Source organism: Martes martes (genome assembly GCF_963455335.1).
Source record: "Martes martes genome assembly, chromosome: 5".
NCBI lineage: Eukaryota > Metazoa > Chordata > Mammalia > Carnivora > Mustelidae > Martes > Martes martes.
Genome location: NC_137892.1, coordinates 95,038,023 through 95,052,395, shown reverse-complemented (window position 1 = coordinate 95,052,395; position 14,373 = coordinate 95,038,023). Strand labels below are relative to the sequence as shown.

The following is a 14,373-nucleotide window of genomic DNA, read 5'->3' as shown; positions in this document are numbered from 1 at the left end:
ATTCACACTCTCTGTGAGGCTGGGCTGAAACACCTTCCCACTCATTCCTCTTGTTTTCCATGAACTGGGCTCCCTCCTACTACTAATCCTCAGCCTGCTTGGCTGGTTTCCTGGGGGCTCTTGTCCACCTGCTGAGCAGCTCTGCAAGTTTTTCTTATAAAACTCAACCCCCCCCCCAATAATCCAATTAAAAAGTGGGCAGAAGACATGAACAGACATTTCTCCAAAGAAGATACACAGATGGCCAACAGACACATGAAAAGATACTCCTCATCACTTATCAGGGAAATGCAAATCAAAGCCACAATGAGCTATCACCTCACACCTGTCAGAAAGGCTAAAATCAACAACTCAAGGAACAACAGGTGTTGGTGAGGACGTGGAGAAAAACAAACCCTCTTGCCCTGTTGGTGGGAATGTAAATTGTTGCAGCCACCGTGGAAAGAGTATGGAGGTTTCGCTGAAGTTAAAGTTCGAACTACCCTATGATCCAGCAATTGCACTGCTAGGTATTAACCCAAAGAATCCAAAAATACTAATTGAAAGGGACACATGCACCCCCATGTTTATAGCAGCATTACCTATAATAACCAAACAGGACACAACCCGTGTCCATCGATAGAGGAATGGATAAAGAAGATGTGGTCTATATATATACAATGGGATATTACTCAGCCATCAAAAAGAATGATATTTGCCATTTGCTTGCAACACTCTAGACAGAGCTAGAGAGCATAATGCTAAGTGAAGTAAGTCAGTCAGAGAAAGACAAATACCGTATGATTTCACTCACACATGGAATTTAAGAAACAAAACAAGAAAGCAAAGAAAAAAAAATTAGAAAGAGGCAAACCAAGAACCCAAACTGATGGCTGCCGGAGGGGAAGGTCCTGGTGAGGGAATGGGTGAAATAGGGGATGGGGATTAAGAAAAGCTCTTGTGATGACCACCGGGTGATGGGAGAAAGCATTGGATCACTAGATTGTACACCTGAAACTAATATAGCACTGTGTGTTAACTAACTGGAATTAAAACAAGAACGAGAGGGGCACCTGGGTGGTTCAGTGGGTTAAATCTCTGCCTTCAGCTCAGGTAATGATCTTAGAGTCCTAAGATCGAGACCCACATTGGGCTCTCTGCTTGGCAGGGAGCCTGCTTCCTCCTCTCTCTCTCTCTCTCTCTCTCTCTCTCTCTCTCTCTCCTTGCCTCTCTGCCTACTTGTGATCTCTCTCTGTCAAATAAATAAAATCTTAAAAAAAAACAAGAACGAGAAAGTTTTTCTTAAAGGGACAGATAGCAAATATTTTTGGCTTTGTGGGCCATAGGGTTTCTGTGAACTATTTAACTCTGCCTTGTAGCATGAAGATAAACATTAACAATATATAAATTAATGAGTGTCTCTAAGTTCCAATGAAATTTTATTTATTCTTAAGATTTATTTACTAGAGAGAGCAAATGACTGAGTGGGGTGGGGAGGAGGGCAGAAGGAGAGGGAGAGAGAATCCCGAGCTTGCTCCGTGCTGAGTACAGAGCTGGAGGCAGGGGTTGATCTCATGACTCTGAGATCACGACCTGAGCCAAAACCGAGTCAACACGCTTAACTGACTGAGCCACCCAGGCGCCCCAGTGAAATTTTATTAAAAAAAAAAAAGGTGGTGGGACAGGTTGGCCTGCAGGGATAGATGGCCTACCATGGGTCAGATCCACTTTGTCCCAAAATAGTTCTAGGTGCCTTGCAGAGACCAGAATAACCCAAGAAGGGAAACATTTCTGAGGAAAATGAGGGCAAACAAAGAGCAAGAGAAGGGACAGCAAAGAGACCCGGAAGGGGCAGATGCCAGGGGTTCTGTAAGAAAACTTGACAACCTTGCCCCTATTATTATTATTTTTATTTTTAAAGATTTTGTTTATTTGGAAGAGCAGAGTGAGCAAAAGAGAAAGCATGCACAAGTCGGGGGCAGGGGTGAGGGGCAGAGAGAGAGAGGGAGAAGCAGACTCCCCGCTGAGCAGGGAGCCCGATTCGGGACTCGATCCCAGGACCCTAGATCATGAACGGAGCCAAAGGAGATGCTGAACCGACTGAGCCACCCAGACACCCCACTTTTCTTCTTATTATTAGCAGGACATGCAAAACTCCTCTTGACCTTCTAGAGCCAACACCAAACCATTCCTCTTGCCATTCCCTGTGCCCTTTTCCACAGAAGCACTGTGGTGGCAGTAGGGAAGAAAGGCCACCAGTCACTGTGTCATAGGCGTTGTCTGAGGGCAGCCACAGAGCAGCTGACCCACTGACCCTCTGCCTTGCTCACACTCCAGAGGGCTTCACTGCCACCATCTTGAGTCCTTTAAGGATGATTTTTGGCTAATTAGCTCGGTGACGGGGTGCAGACCCAGAAGGAAGCTTGGCAGAGGGCACGGGGGGAAGGGGGATCGTGGATGCATGCGTCCCGCTTTCATGATCAGAAAAAAGATGCACATCAGCGCTCCCGACGGAGTAAAATATTGTAGTGAGAGCCCTGGGAGTTTTCTCTGAAGCACTGCTCTGCTTAAAAAAGCCCCATTCCTATCACTCTGCAGAAGCTTCGATAATAAAAATAAAACACCAGATAGCTGATTTGTCCTGTGTCATAACAGAGTCATAAAGGGTTCATACCTGAGTTGCTTATGAAAAGTTAATGGTTAGTCAATTCTGGGCTGACATATTTCTGGTCTAAGCTGTTTGTGTGTCAAAACCTAAGTCTGGAGGAAAATGTATTTTGCTTAGAGGCTCCATGGTAGGTGGCAGCTGGAAAATAGGGCAGGGAAGCTGGGTGCAGCTCTCACCGTGGGAAGCCCTCAATACCTTACCGGCTTGGTTCCAGGGCGAACTCCACTCTGAAGCGTAATCCCAGAGCTGCTGGCAGGGGCTGGTGCTGGGGGCCCCCTGGCACTTTGCCTCGTCTGCCTCTCTGAGCCTTCAAGCCCATAGCCCATCCTCGAAGGACGCACTGGAAGCTGGGCTTGGGTTCTGGAAGCCCCTGCTGTTGGTGCCCCTTGGGTGACGCCATGTGGTCACATGGACCACACATCCCTCAAGCCTTGTATAATCCTCAGGAAAAAACCTAAGCCAGAAAACAAGACAAAGCCCTGTCCTCACACAGTGAGGAAGCAGAGCTCTCTTTCACAATGTATTCAGAGTCTACCTTCTCTTACCCCCTCCACTGTGACCAGTGGGTTAAGGCACCATCTTCTCATCTGGGGGACAGCGGGGACCTCCACCTCTGCCCCTCCACTCTGTCCTCTACACAGCAGCCAGACCCTATTTCCTCACCCCGAGTCAGCCCTAGAGGGTCTGCAGGGATGACCTGCCATCCCCACCTCCTCCACTCTCCCTTGGTCATTCCATTCTGGCACTGTGGTCGCTGGCTGTTGACTACATGCCAGGCATCCTGGCATCCTCCAGGCTGTCAGTCTGGCTTGCACCCCCCTCTTTCAAGTCTGCCCAAATGTTATCTGCCCGCCCTATCTCTAACCCCCACCCCACCTGTCACTTCCTGTTTTTTGGCACTTACTACCACTTAGCATACCATTTGCGTCTGTCTCTGCCTGATGAGGACGTGAGCTCTCGAGTGAGCCCTCAGTAGATACTCAGTAAATGGATGGCACGAGTTGCTGAGCTAGGCCTTCTGCAGGGATTGTGTTCTGGTTCTTTGGGTTTGACGATGGAGGCGCCCACCTCCTGCCTTCCCATCCACCTGAATGTTGCCAGTGATGGGGCATCAAAACGAGGTGGCTGGCAGGAAGGCAGAGAACTGATCCCAAGTACGGTGCCCCTGCTTCCCCACCCCCCGTCTCCTTCCCCATGTTGCATTCCTCAGGCCAGGGCATGCGGACATTGGCCAAAGAGAAGGCTCCACACAGAGCAGCAGGCAGAGAGGGAAAAGCCCATGCAAGCCATCTTAAAGTCAACTGCTGACTTCTGGGGAGCCCCTAACAACATAATTTAACCTCTCCGTCTGTTTCTCCTCATTGCTGCTGGTAGACAAGACGAAACTCCTGGGTGATCGCTCAGGGGCTGGGGGGCGGGTGCACATCAGTTCTTCGACTACACGAGGGGATGCTGGATACATGACGGTTCTCCTCTGAGCACTGAACTCATTACCAGCCTGTGACTTAGGCTCTGGGGAGAAGGTGACTGTGGAATAAATAAAATAATGTCTCTGGGCTAAAACAATAGGCACCATATAATTATAAAACAAAGTACATATGGTTTTCTGGAACATGAATACTGCCTACTGAAATCAAATTTCCCTCATTGGATGTGGGGAAATTCCTTTAAAAATTGATTTATAAGAAGCTACATAAAACTAAACCTGTAATCCTTCCTCTCCTGAATGTTCTTTGAGATGTGTCTGAATACTGCTATCAGTGCTTGATTGCATCTCTGTAATTGTCTTTTTATGGATGGGTTTTTTTTTTTTGGTTCTGATGCATAGAAATGTATTAGCAAAATCAAGGTTCCTTCCAGAAATAAACAGATGCTAGATTAGACCATTCTTTGTACTGATACACATCTATCTTTGGGAAAGAGACAATTTTACTAAAAGGCATAGTTTTTGTCTTTTAAAAAGCTATTTTGTAAGTATCTGCCCTTAATAAAGTAATTAAATAAGACTTAAGTATTAAACAATATTTAAGCAGAGGCGAGATGGGGAACGTTGTCATAGTGATGCATGGGACTCGGGTCTAAGTAATATGAAAATGAGCCATCAATGCGGAATATTTAGTGACTAAATGCTAAACACAAGGACTCCAGGGTGATTTCAGAGTTCAGGTTAATGATACTGTCAATGCTACAGGTTAGGACTCGGTGTAGACACATTTATTCCGAGCCTTTCCGGCTCTGCCCTTCTCAGAAGCCGTGTTCTCAGGAGCCCTCTGTCCTGGCTCTCTTTGGGGAGGACGGAGTCAAGGAGAGGGTCTTTCCTCCATGCTGGTTTGATTCTGGCCCCCAGAATCCACTATCTCTAGCATCCCTCCTGCACAAACACTTTAACGAGATGGACCCCAGCACTGAACATGCAGCCCCTTGGTGACAGCTGGCCTCAGAGGTGTCTGCTCTCAGATGGCCAATATCCAAACCAAGCAGGGACCAGAGGCACCCCGGGGTCGGGGGCACACACAAACACCCACGGAAGACACATAGTACACATGAGCGCGTGTGTGCACACCATGGCGCCCCCACTGCCCACCTCATGGCTCTACTGCGGACCACTCCGACCCACACGGGGGTTCCTGTGCTGGTCACTTCCTTCCAGACTCTTAAAGGACACACTTAAAGGACACACTCTGTACATACTTGCTTAGAGTTCTCTTGAGAAGTCCCTGCAGCTTGAAGTCATCCCTAAGTAGCTGCTGAGCCTCTGGGCAGGGAGCTGCTATGGACGGTCACGAGCATTGTGAGCCCCCAAGGTTGGTCTGTTCTCTGGCTCAGTCCCAGGCCCAGGCCAGGGAGCCACAGGTGTGAGAGAAGTCACTGTGGGGAGGGCTCCTGGCTTCCCTATGACCGCAGGGACTATCACTGGCTGACTTGGGTTTCTATGATCAGTCTTCCCTGTGACTCTGAGTGCCCACGAGGAGGCACCTCAGACCCTCTGCGGACCACCGTATTGTCCCCAATGCATGGCTCAGTCGGTGTTTGCTGAGCAGATGGAGGCGTGTTAGCTGAGGGTGCTGGCTCTCGGGGAGCCCTGAAGGGAAGGCTAGTGAAGAAATAACGTCATCCAGAGAGAGGTCTGGCCTTTGTTTGCCTGGGGGCTTTGGCCACCAGGCTACCAGATATATGATTTACGATGGAGGCTCTGCGCCATACAATGCCATTTGTGTCTCCCCAAGTGGCTAGACGTCATCCACGTGAGCAGGACATAACCAAACTCTACCAGCAGCTCTGCACACCAGGCTTGGGTGAGCTTCACCAGCAGGCAATATGTTGTACCCGTTCTTACACATCAGTGCTGGGAACAGGCTACATGTGCCACTGCACCAGGAGACAACAATGGAGGCTCTGGGTTTGGATCACCCTGGATTCCACCCACTGGGGCTTCTTCCCTTGGCTGATTTTTTTTTTTTTTTTTTTTTTTTTTTTTTTTTTTTTTTGCTTATAAACCACAGAAATGTCTCATAGTTCTGGAGGCTACAAGTCCAAGACCAAGGTGTTGGCAGGTTCCATGTCTGGTGAGAGCCTGCTTCCTGGTTCTTGGAAGGCTGTCCGTCTTTTTGCTATAGCCACGCACGGTGGGCGAGACCAGACTCTCCCTTTTAATAAGGGCACTAATCCCATTCGGGAGGGTTCTACCTTCATGACCTAATCACCTCCCCACAGTCCCACCACCAGATATGCCTCCAATGGGGACTAGGTGTACACATATGAATTTTGCTGGGATACAAACATTCACTCCGTGGTACAGATGGAGGTTTCTACACAAACAAGAGCATACAGAGAATAAAAGAGTTCAAATTCTGGGTAAGACAGAGAAAGATGTATCAGACTTACATCAGCCTAACTCTAAAAATAGATTAAATATAGGACGCAACCTTTTTAAGCACAGTCTCTGATCTTTGAGAGACGGAAAACTTGAGGTGAGGTCCACACTCACTCCCTCCCTCTGTCAGAGGGCATTTTCCAGACCACAGCACAGAGGACCACGGCAATGGAGAAGAGGTCAGAATCCAGGGCCTTTGAAGTACCTGGAATTTGAGAGCTAGGGTAGAAGAGAGGATGGGGCTTTGCAGGCTTTGAGGAGCCCCGGGAATTTCACAGAAATGCTCCCGAGTCATGGCCGGACACTAAGGTCCAGAGGCTCAGGCTGAGATTCGAGGCCTTACAGAGCATATAGCCTAGAGTCTGTGAGCTGAGCAGAGGTCCCAGAGATGTGCACACTGTTGAGAGCTGTTGGGGTTCTGACCGTCCAGAATGGAGAGCTCTTGGGGAATGTCCTAGGTATCCCCTTGGCTGATTTTAACCTACACTTATCCCCTGTAATAAACCATCAATGCGCATCTAAGCGTGCTCAGTGAGTTGAGTCCTTCTGGCAAATTATTCAACCGGAAGGTACTTTTGTGCACTCCCCAAGCTTGTGCTGGATGCCAGAGTGGGGGAGGTCTTAGGTTGACTGCTCTCTCTAACTTTGTGGTCAGCTCCACTGTTCCATCAGGGGGATTCTGACCCAGTTGTGTGGATGCTGCATATTTGGCCTGTGGGCAAAGTTGCATGTCTAAGTGCACACAGGGGGCTAGGCACTTGCACCAGAAAGCTCATGTCGGAGTCATGGCTCTGAGCACTCAGCGTGTCTACCCTCAGAGGCCAGAGGACAGGTACCTCGTGACTCTAAGACTCCAGGGTATCACGTGGATGAGTGCAGCTCATGGGTCCCTCTGGGGATTTGTAGGCCGTGGATCCTTAGCTGATCAGCCTGGTGAGCCCAGCTGGGGCAGGGAGGGCCTCAGGTGACGACACAAGGCACTGCAGCGATCACTTGAAGTTCCAGACTGCCTCTAACCTGCTGCCTTTTCCTGGGGGAGCTGCCACCCTCCCAGGGGGATGCTCCATCATGAATCCCTGTCTGAGAAGGCCTTATCAGCAACTCTAACCTGAACCACACTCACAGCCCTCATACCCACTGGCATTCTTGCTGTCCTTGAAACACTCCAGGGAGTATTCGACTAGGGACGCCTGGGTGGCTCAGTCGGTGAAGCGTCTGCCTTCGGCTTGGGTGATGATCCCAGGGTCCTGGGATCAAGTCCTGCATCAGGCTCCCTGCTTAGCAGGAAGCCGCCTTCTCCCTCTCCCTGCTGCTCCCTCTGCTTGTGCTCTCTCTCTCTCAAATAAAAAAATAAATCTTAAAAAAAAAATTTTCCTTCCATGGCTCATTTTAGGGACCAAGAAGGCCTGCAATCAGGAATTTTTCTCCTGATACAGTGTTTTAAGCTCTTCACAGATTTTGTGGGTTTTCTTTTCTTTTCTTTTTCCTTTTTTTTTTTTTTAACCAACTGAAGGTTTGTGGCAGCTCTGTGTAGAATGAGTCAGTTGGCACCACTTCCCCAACAGCATTTGCTCATTTCACGTCTCTGTGTCACATTTAGTAATTCTTGCAATATTTCAAGCTTTTTCATTATTATATTTGTTATGGTGATCTGTGACCAGAGATTGCTGCTCATCGAAAGCTCAGAGGATGGTTTGCATTTTTCCAACAAGAAAGCCTTTTTTAATTAAGTATGTACTTTTTTTTAGACATATGTTAGTGCATACTTAAGAGACTCCAGTATAGCATAAACATAGATTTTATAAGTACTGGAGACCAAAAACTTCATTTCACTCCTCTGATGGCAGTATTTCCTTTATTGAATGTTCACGTTGTTGCAGTGGTTGGAACCGAACCCTCAGCATCTCCAAGGTGTGCCTGGACACTGTTGGATGGAGTATAAACCGTATGGCCTTTTTGGAGGGAGATTTGGTGATACCCATCGCACTGAAATCATGCTCACCCTTGGACGTCGTCATTCCACTTCTAAGAGCTTATCTTACACACCTACTTACACGAGTGTGCTAAGAGGCGCATATGAGGCTCATGGTTGCACTACTGCCTGCAGTTAATAAAGCCTGTCTATAGGCTGAGCGAGAACTCCCTTGAGTGGGGCTGGGCTGGAGAGTCGGGACAGGGCAGCTGTGTGGAGCTCTGCACCCAGGGTCTAGAAGCTAGATCAGAACCTCCCTGTGACCTGGGGCCGCAAGTGGTCACTGAGGACAGTGAAGCTTTGAAGTCAGTACTACGAGGGAAGAGAGGTGACCCCGAAGAGACCCCTGGGAAAGCAATGGCCCAGTTGAGGCACCTGGTGGGGCGGAGCCCTCAGCGAGTTCTGCAGGCTGCCGGATCCTGGGTCCGGGCCCATCTCTGGTGGGGCTCTGGCCCATCCTCCTAGAGGGTCGAGCTCACCCAATGCTCAAAAGAGCTGGACGTTTGTTTGCAACCAGGGTTTCTGACACAAGCCGGAAAGAATTGGCCAAAGCCTTTGAGTGCTTCAAGTATAGTGTTTTCCGAGATTTTAAAACAAAATGTACCCAAGCATTTAATGAGATTATTTTAATGCAGAACCTACAACCACTGTCTATCGTGTTGCAAACAGCTCTCCATGCTAATCAAACGCCTCTCATCTTTTTACAATGGATTCATGACTGGTTCATATAAAGACAATAAAAATTAAATGAGTCATGAGCTCCTAAATCATTCTCTTCTGGTCTTTTTAATAACTCGCTTCCAAAGCGGAGCTGGCTGAGAGCATATGCTTCATTAGAGTTATTTGTCCCTGGTTTTACACCGTTTAGGCATGGGAAAAAAGTGAACCTTTTAACACATCCTTCAAACACTGCCACAAATACTTTCTTCTAATGGGTTTTGTTTTCCTGCTTTTATCACCGTACTCCGCCTCCCGACATCTGAAAGCCCCAACTAATGAGATTTGGCAAAGGAAAAAACCCAACGGAAAAGAGGGGCTCTTTCAAATCATTTCAGAGATACTGGGATTTTTATAGGGCCCCCACACCCCCTTTTGAAAAAGATGAATACAATAGAAAAATGTTTCCTCTCTCTGAGACTCTCCTGGCCAAGCAGTTCCATGTGTTGCGCTCAGAGCCTTCTGCCCCCTGCTCCTGCTGGGGCAGAGGCCGATGGGCTCATGAAACCCTGCAGCCCCGGCCCTGTGCGGCCACACCCAGTGTGGCCATGTCCCTCGGTGGCCTGGACACCACAGCGGGGAGGCAGGACCAGCGTCCCTGCAGCAAAGCCTTGGCAAGGCTGGTTGCGGGGTGTTGTGTCCCCAGAGCAAGGCTGGTTGCAGTCCTGGCAAGGCCCTCTGAGTTATTCTACCCCATTTGCTTCATGGAGTTGTGACAAGAGGTAGATGACATGCTGCTTGTGAAGGGACTGGCATGACACTGGGTCCCCGGACATGGGTCAGAACTCCCGTGTCAAACCTAGCAAGGATTCAGCGGCTCAGCTCTGTCCTGTCACCCCGGGGATGTCCTCCCCTGCTTCTGCTCCCCTCACGGGCAGGTCCCCTGTCCCTGAGGTAATAAGGGACGGGGGGAGGCAGTCACGAGGGGAGGGCAGGTGATGCTGTAGAGGAAGGAGGTGCGGACGAGCTTTGTAGACTTTCCTTCACCCTGAGCGGTTGCTGCGTGATCTGGGTGGAAGGCTAAGGCCCGGAAGGGGTTTGCACGTTCAGTTTCTGCAGTCAGCCTTCCCTCTAAACCCCCAGAGTACTTAGTATGGTCAGGGTATGGGGAGGGGTGCGTGGATCTGCCTCTGAGATGGGCCCCCAAAGCCTGGCTGTGAGCCCACAGGAGACAGGGCCTGTGCGGGCGGCTCGCCGGGGAAGGCCGAGGTTCTGTGGCCCAGGTGAAAAAGCCAGGGTCCCGGTGCGGTCAGGGGCTGTCCTCACATTTCTGTGGGATTCCTGTGTCCCGGAGGTCCCTGTCCCATCACAAGACTGTATGACCTCACGGCTTGGAGAATCCTCAAATGTTAACCTTGTTAGTCCCCTGTCTGTTTTGGGTCCCTGTGGAGGCCAGCAGGCCAGCATCCTACCGCCTCCTGAGGCACAGTTCTTCCTGATGACAAGCTTCCCCCAGGGGATCTGGGTGTGGTCCCTGGGAGTGATGGAGGGCCCTTCCCCATCTGACCACGTCAACACAGGTTTACGCTGGGAGGGCCTGTGTGGCGAGGCCCGGTCCCCTGTCACACCAGCACAGGCACGTTCCTGGACAGCAACTTGCCTGGAGCTCAAGCTCTGGCCCAAGGTCAGGACAGGAGGGGCTGCTGGGCCTGCCTACCCCCACATTCCCTCGGCTTATGAGGGGGGCAATGGGCCGTGGGTGAGGTGGGAAGTCACAGGGCCGGGTCTCAAGGCACTGGGACCCACCACTGCTCCAGTAAATAAACCAGTGGTTGGCCAGGAAGTAACATACAGGTCTTACTGATTCCTCATCAAACAAACAGAAGGAGGAGGCTAATCCAGGGCCCCCTTGCCTAGAGGTGCAGCAGGTTTCCTGGTGCTGGTTTTTGCCCATCTCTGGGGCTCTGCGCTCTTGCTCTCAGCTCTGTCCTCTCCTGGGTGGAAAGGGTGGGGTTGTTTTCCCAGCTGCAGCTGAGGCCCTGTCCCTCAGGCCCTGGGCTGCAGTGAGGCTTGGACCTCCTGCAAAGGGGTGGTTTGCACACCAGGTCCACACTGAACCTCCCGGCAGTCTTAAGAAACTGAGGGAACTGCGCTTAGCTGCTTAGCAGGGAGCCCCACCCAGTCTGGCCATTGCTCCAGTCGGAACTCCTGCCACTAGGGAAATTACCAAGGAGAAGGATGCCTCCCCCAAACCAGCAGGCTCCTTTTGTTTCTGGGCCTGATGTATCTGGGGTTCTCCTTGTTTGTAGATGTAGTCCTAGGCTAGAAGGGGCTACGGACTCTCGCAGGACAAACTTCTGATGATGTCACTCCCCAGCTGGGACCTCATCAAGATCATAAGCTTCTGCACAGCAAAGGAAACAGTCAACAAAACCAAAAGACAACTAGCAGAATGGGAGAAGATATTCACAAATGACATATCAGATCAAGGGCTAGTATCCAGAATCTATAAAGAACTTATCAAACTCAACACCCAAAGAACAAATAATCCACTCAAGAAATGGGCAGAGGACATGAACAGACATTTCTGCAAAGAAGACATCCAGATGGCCAACAGACACATGAAAAAGTGCTCAACATCACTTGGCATCACGGAAATACAAATCAAAACCACAATGAGATACCACCTCACACCAGTCAGAATGGCTAAAATTAACAAGTCAGGAAACGACAGATGTTGGCGAGGATGCGGAGAAAGGGAAACTCTCCTACACTGTTGGGAATGCAAGCTGGTGCAGCCACTCTGGAAAACAGCATGGAGGTTCCTCAGAAAGTTGAAAATAGAGCTGTCCTATGACCCAGCGATCACACTACTGGGTATTTACCCTAAAGATAAAAATGTAGTGATCCAAAGGGGCATGTGGACCCGAATGTTCATAGCAGCAATGTCCGGGATAGCCAAACTATGGAAAGAGCCTAGAAAGAACAAATGAATGGCTAAAGAAGAGGTGGTGTATATATACAGTGGAATACTATGTAGCCATAAATACCCCTGAAATCTTGCCATTTGCAACGACAGTGGATGGAACTAGAGGGTATTATGCTAAGCGGAATAAGTCAATCAGAGAAAGACAATGATCATATGATCTCACTGATATGAGGAATTTGAGAAACAAGGCAGTGGATCATAGGAGAAGGGAGGGAAAAAGGAAGTAAGATGAAACCAGAGAGGGAGACAAACCATAAGAGACTCTTAATCTCAGGAAACAAACCGAGGGTTGCTGGAGTGGAGGGGTTGGAGAGGGAGAGGGTGGCTGGGTGATGGACACTGGGGAGGGTATGTGCTATGGTAAGTGTCGTGAATTGTGTAAGACTGATGATTCACAGACCTGTACCCCTGAAACAAATAATACATTATATGTTAAAAAACAAAAACAAAAAAACTAAGGCTCCCACTGCCCACAGGGAGTGGCCAAGATCCTTTAGGTTAATGATCAAAACCTGTCAGGTTCTGGCCCCATCCTGCCACTCTAGACCTCCCTCTTGTTTATGCCTGTGCCCTGAAGCCAGAACTTCTCCTTCCTCTGCCTCCCCTCTTCTAATAGACAACAGGTAGTACTGTGTTGTAATTCCGTGCTTGTGGATATGTGGTCACCCTTGGGGCTGGGGAGAGTGTCTTTTCTCCACACTCTGGCTCAGGGCCTGCGAGTCCCCAGCCCTGGCGAATGCAGGGGATGACTCCCCTTGTACACCATCTGGACAGCCACGCACACATGGGGTGACTCAGGAGCGCTCCTGACAGCGACACCACTCAGTGGGGAATCCGAGAGGCTCCTTCTCACTTGGCTCCGGGCTAGAGGGGTCCATTTACTTTCTGATCAAATATGATTCTGAAGCTCGAGGCATCCTTGATGTTTGCAAGTCAGAAAAGTTTAATTACATGTGTCATTAGGATGGCATTCTGTAATAGCTCTGTGACTGAATTCATTAACAGAATTCTTAACAGATAAGACAAGACAAATTAATATTTTGTTGCCCATGAAAGCTTCTCATTAAGAGAGTAGTGAAAAAGTGATTAATATTTTGTTGCCAATCAAGATGTCTCGTACAAATGACAAAGAAAGGAGGCCCACACCTCGTGGTGCTCTCTCATCCACCTGCCTTGGGGGTTTGTAGGTGCGGCGTTCGTGCCCGGCGCTAATTACAGCGGGCGGTGCTGTTCCGTCTGGGGCTGCAGTGGGCAGGGTCGGCAAGGGGCTCTAGAACTCATCAATCCTCGATCTTCATTCCATTGGAGCTGTCCCCCTTCACTCCCCACCATGCTCCCCAACTCCTCATGCCCTCCTCATCTCTTGGCTGATTTCCTTCTAGGGCCGCTGTTGTCACTGTCCCCAGAGCGGGGATGCCACATAAGAACACCTGCTGTGTGCCGGCCCTGGGCTACGTGCTTCACACAGACATTCAGCCTGAAAATGCCCGTGGAAGGAGGATATCATCCTCCCCGTTCCCCCACAGGCTCACAGAAGTTCAACGGCTTCCCCAGGGCTGCTCTGGGCTTGCTGGAGGTTGCTGGTCCATGTATCTGAGGCTGACGTGGACACCTCAGGGTCACATCTCCCTGCCTGGGGAGTCTTCCGGGGCTGCTGCTGGCTGCTTGTTGGGAACTCAGGCTGCAAGGGGCCGAGAATGTTGTTTGGCAGCAGCAGCAGTAGTAATAATAATGATGATAATAATATAAGTAATAGTAATAACGATGAGGAGAGGGATAATTGTTCACCTGGAACACTGTATGCTAAGACCATCCCATGTGTCTTCTCACTCAGTCCTCACTCTGACCCTCTGAGGCAGGAGCTATTATTTATGTCTATGTAACAGAGGAGGACCCCAAGCCTTCGAGAAGTCAAGTACTCTTTCCAAGTTCACTCAGCTAGGAAGTGGTAGAGCTGAGGCTTCAACACAGGTCCCTTTGTCTTCAGAGCCTGTGCTGTGCTCCGGCAGGCTGTACCACAGAGGGAGGCGTGTGTGTGTGTGTGTGTGTGTCCCACACCTGCATGCTTCTGGTGAGCATCCCTGGGGGGCTGGTGCTGCCCTGTGACCCCACATGGGGGTTTCTGGGCAGTACAAGGCCCTGCCTGTTTGCAGGCTGCTGACTTGACCATGAGCTGCAAGTGTTTCCAGGGAGGTAATAAGAGGCCATTAATCTCCAGTTGCACCCACAATTAA

At 49.8% G+C, this 14,373-nt stretch overlaps 1 protein-coding gene across 2 annotated transcripts in view; it reads right to left on the bottom strand.

The window, feature by feature from the left end:
* The window catches only part of FSTL4 (follistatin like 4), a 407,996-nt gene that overhangs the window by 45,965 nt on the left and 347,658 nt on the right, over positions 1-14,373 (bottom strand). The gene's annotated exons all lie outside the window — the stretch shown is intronic.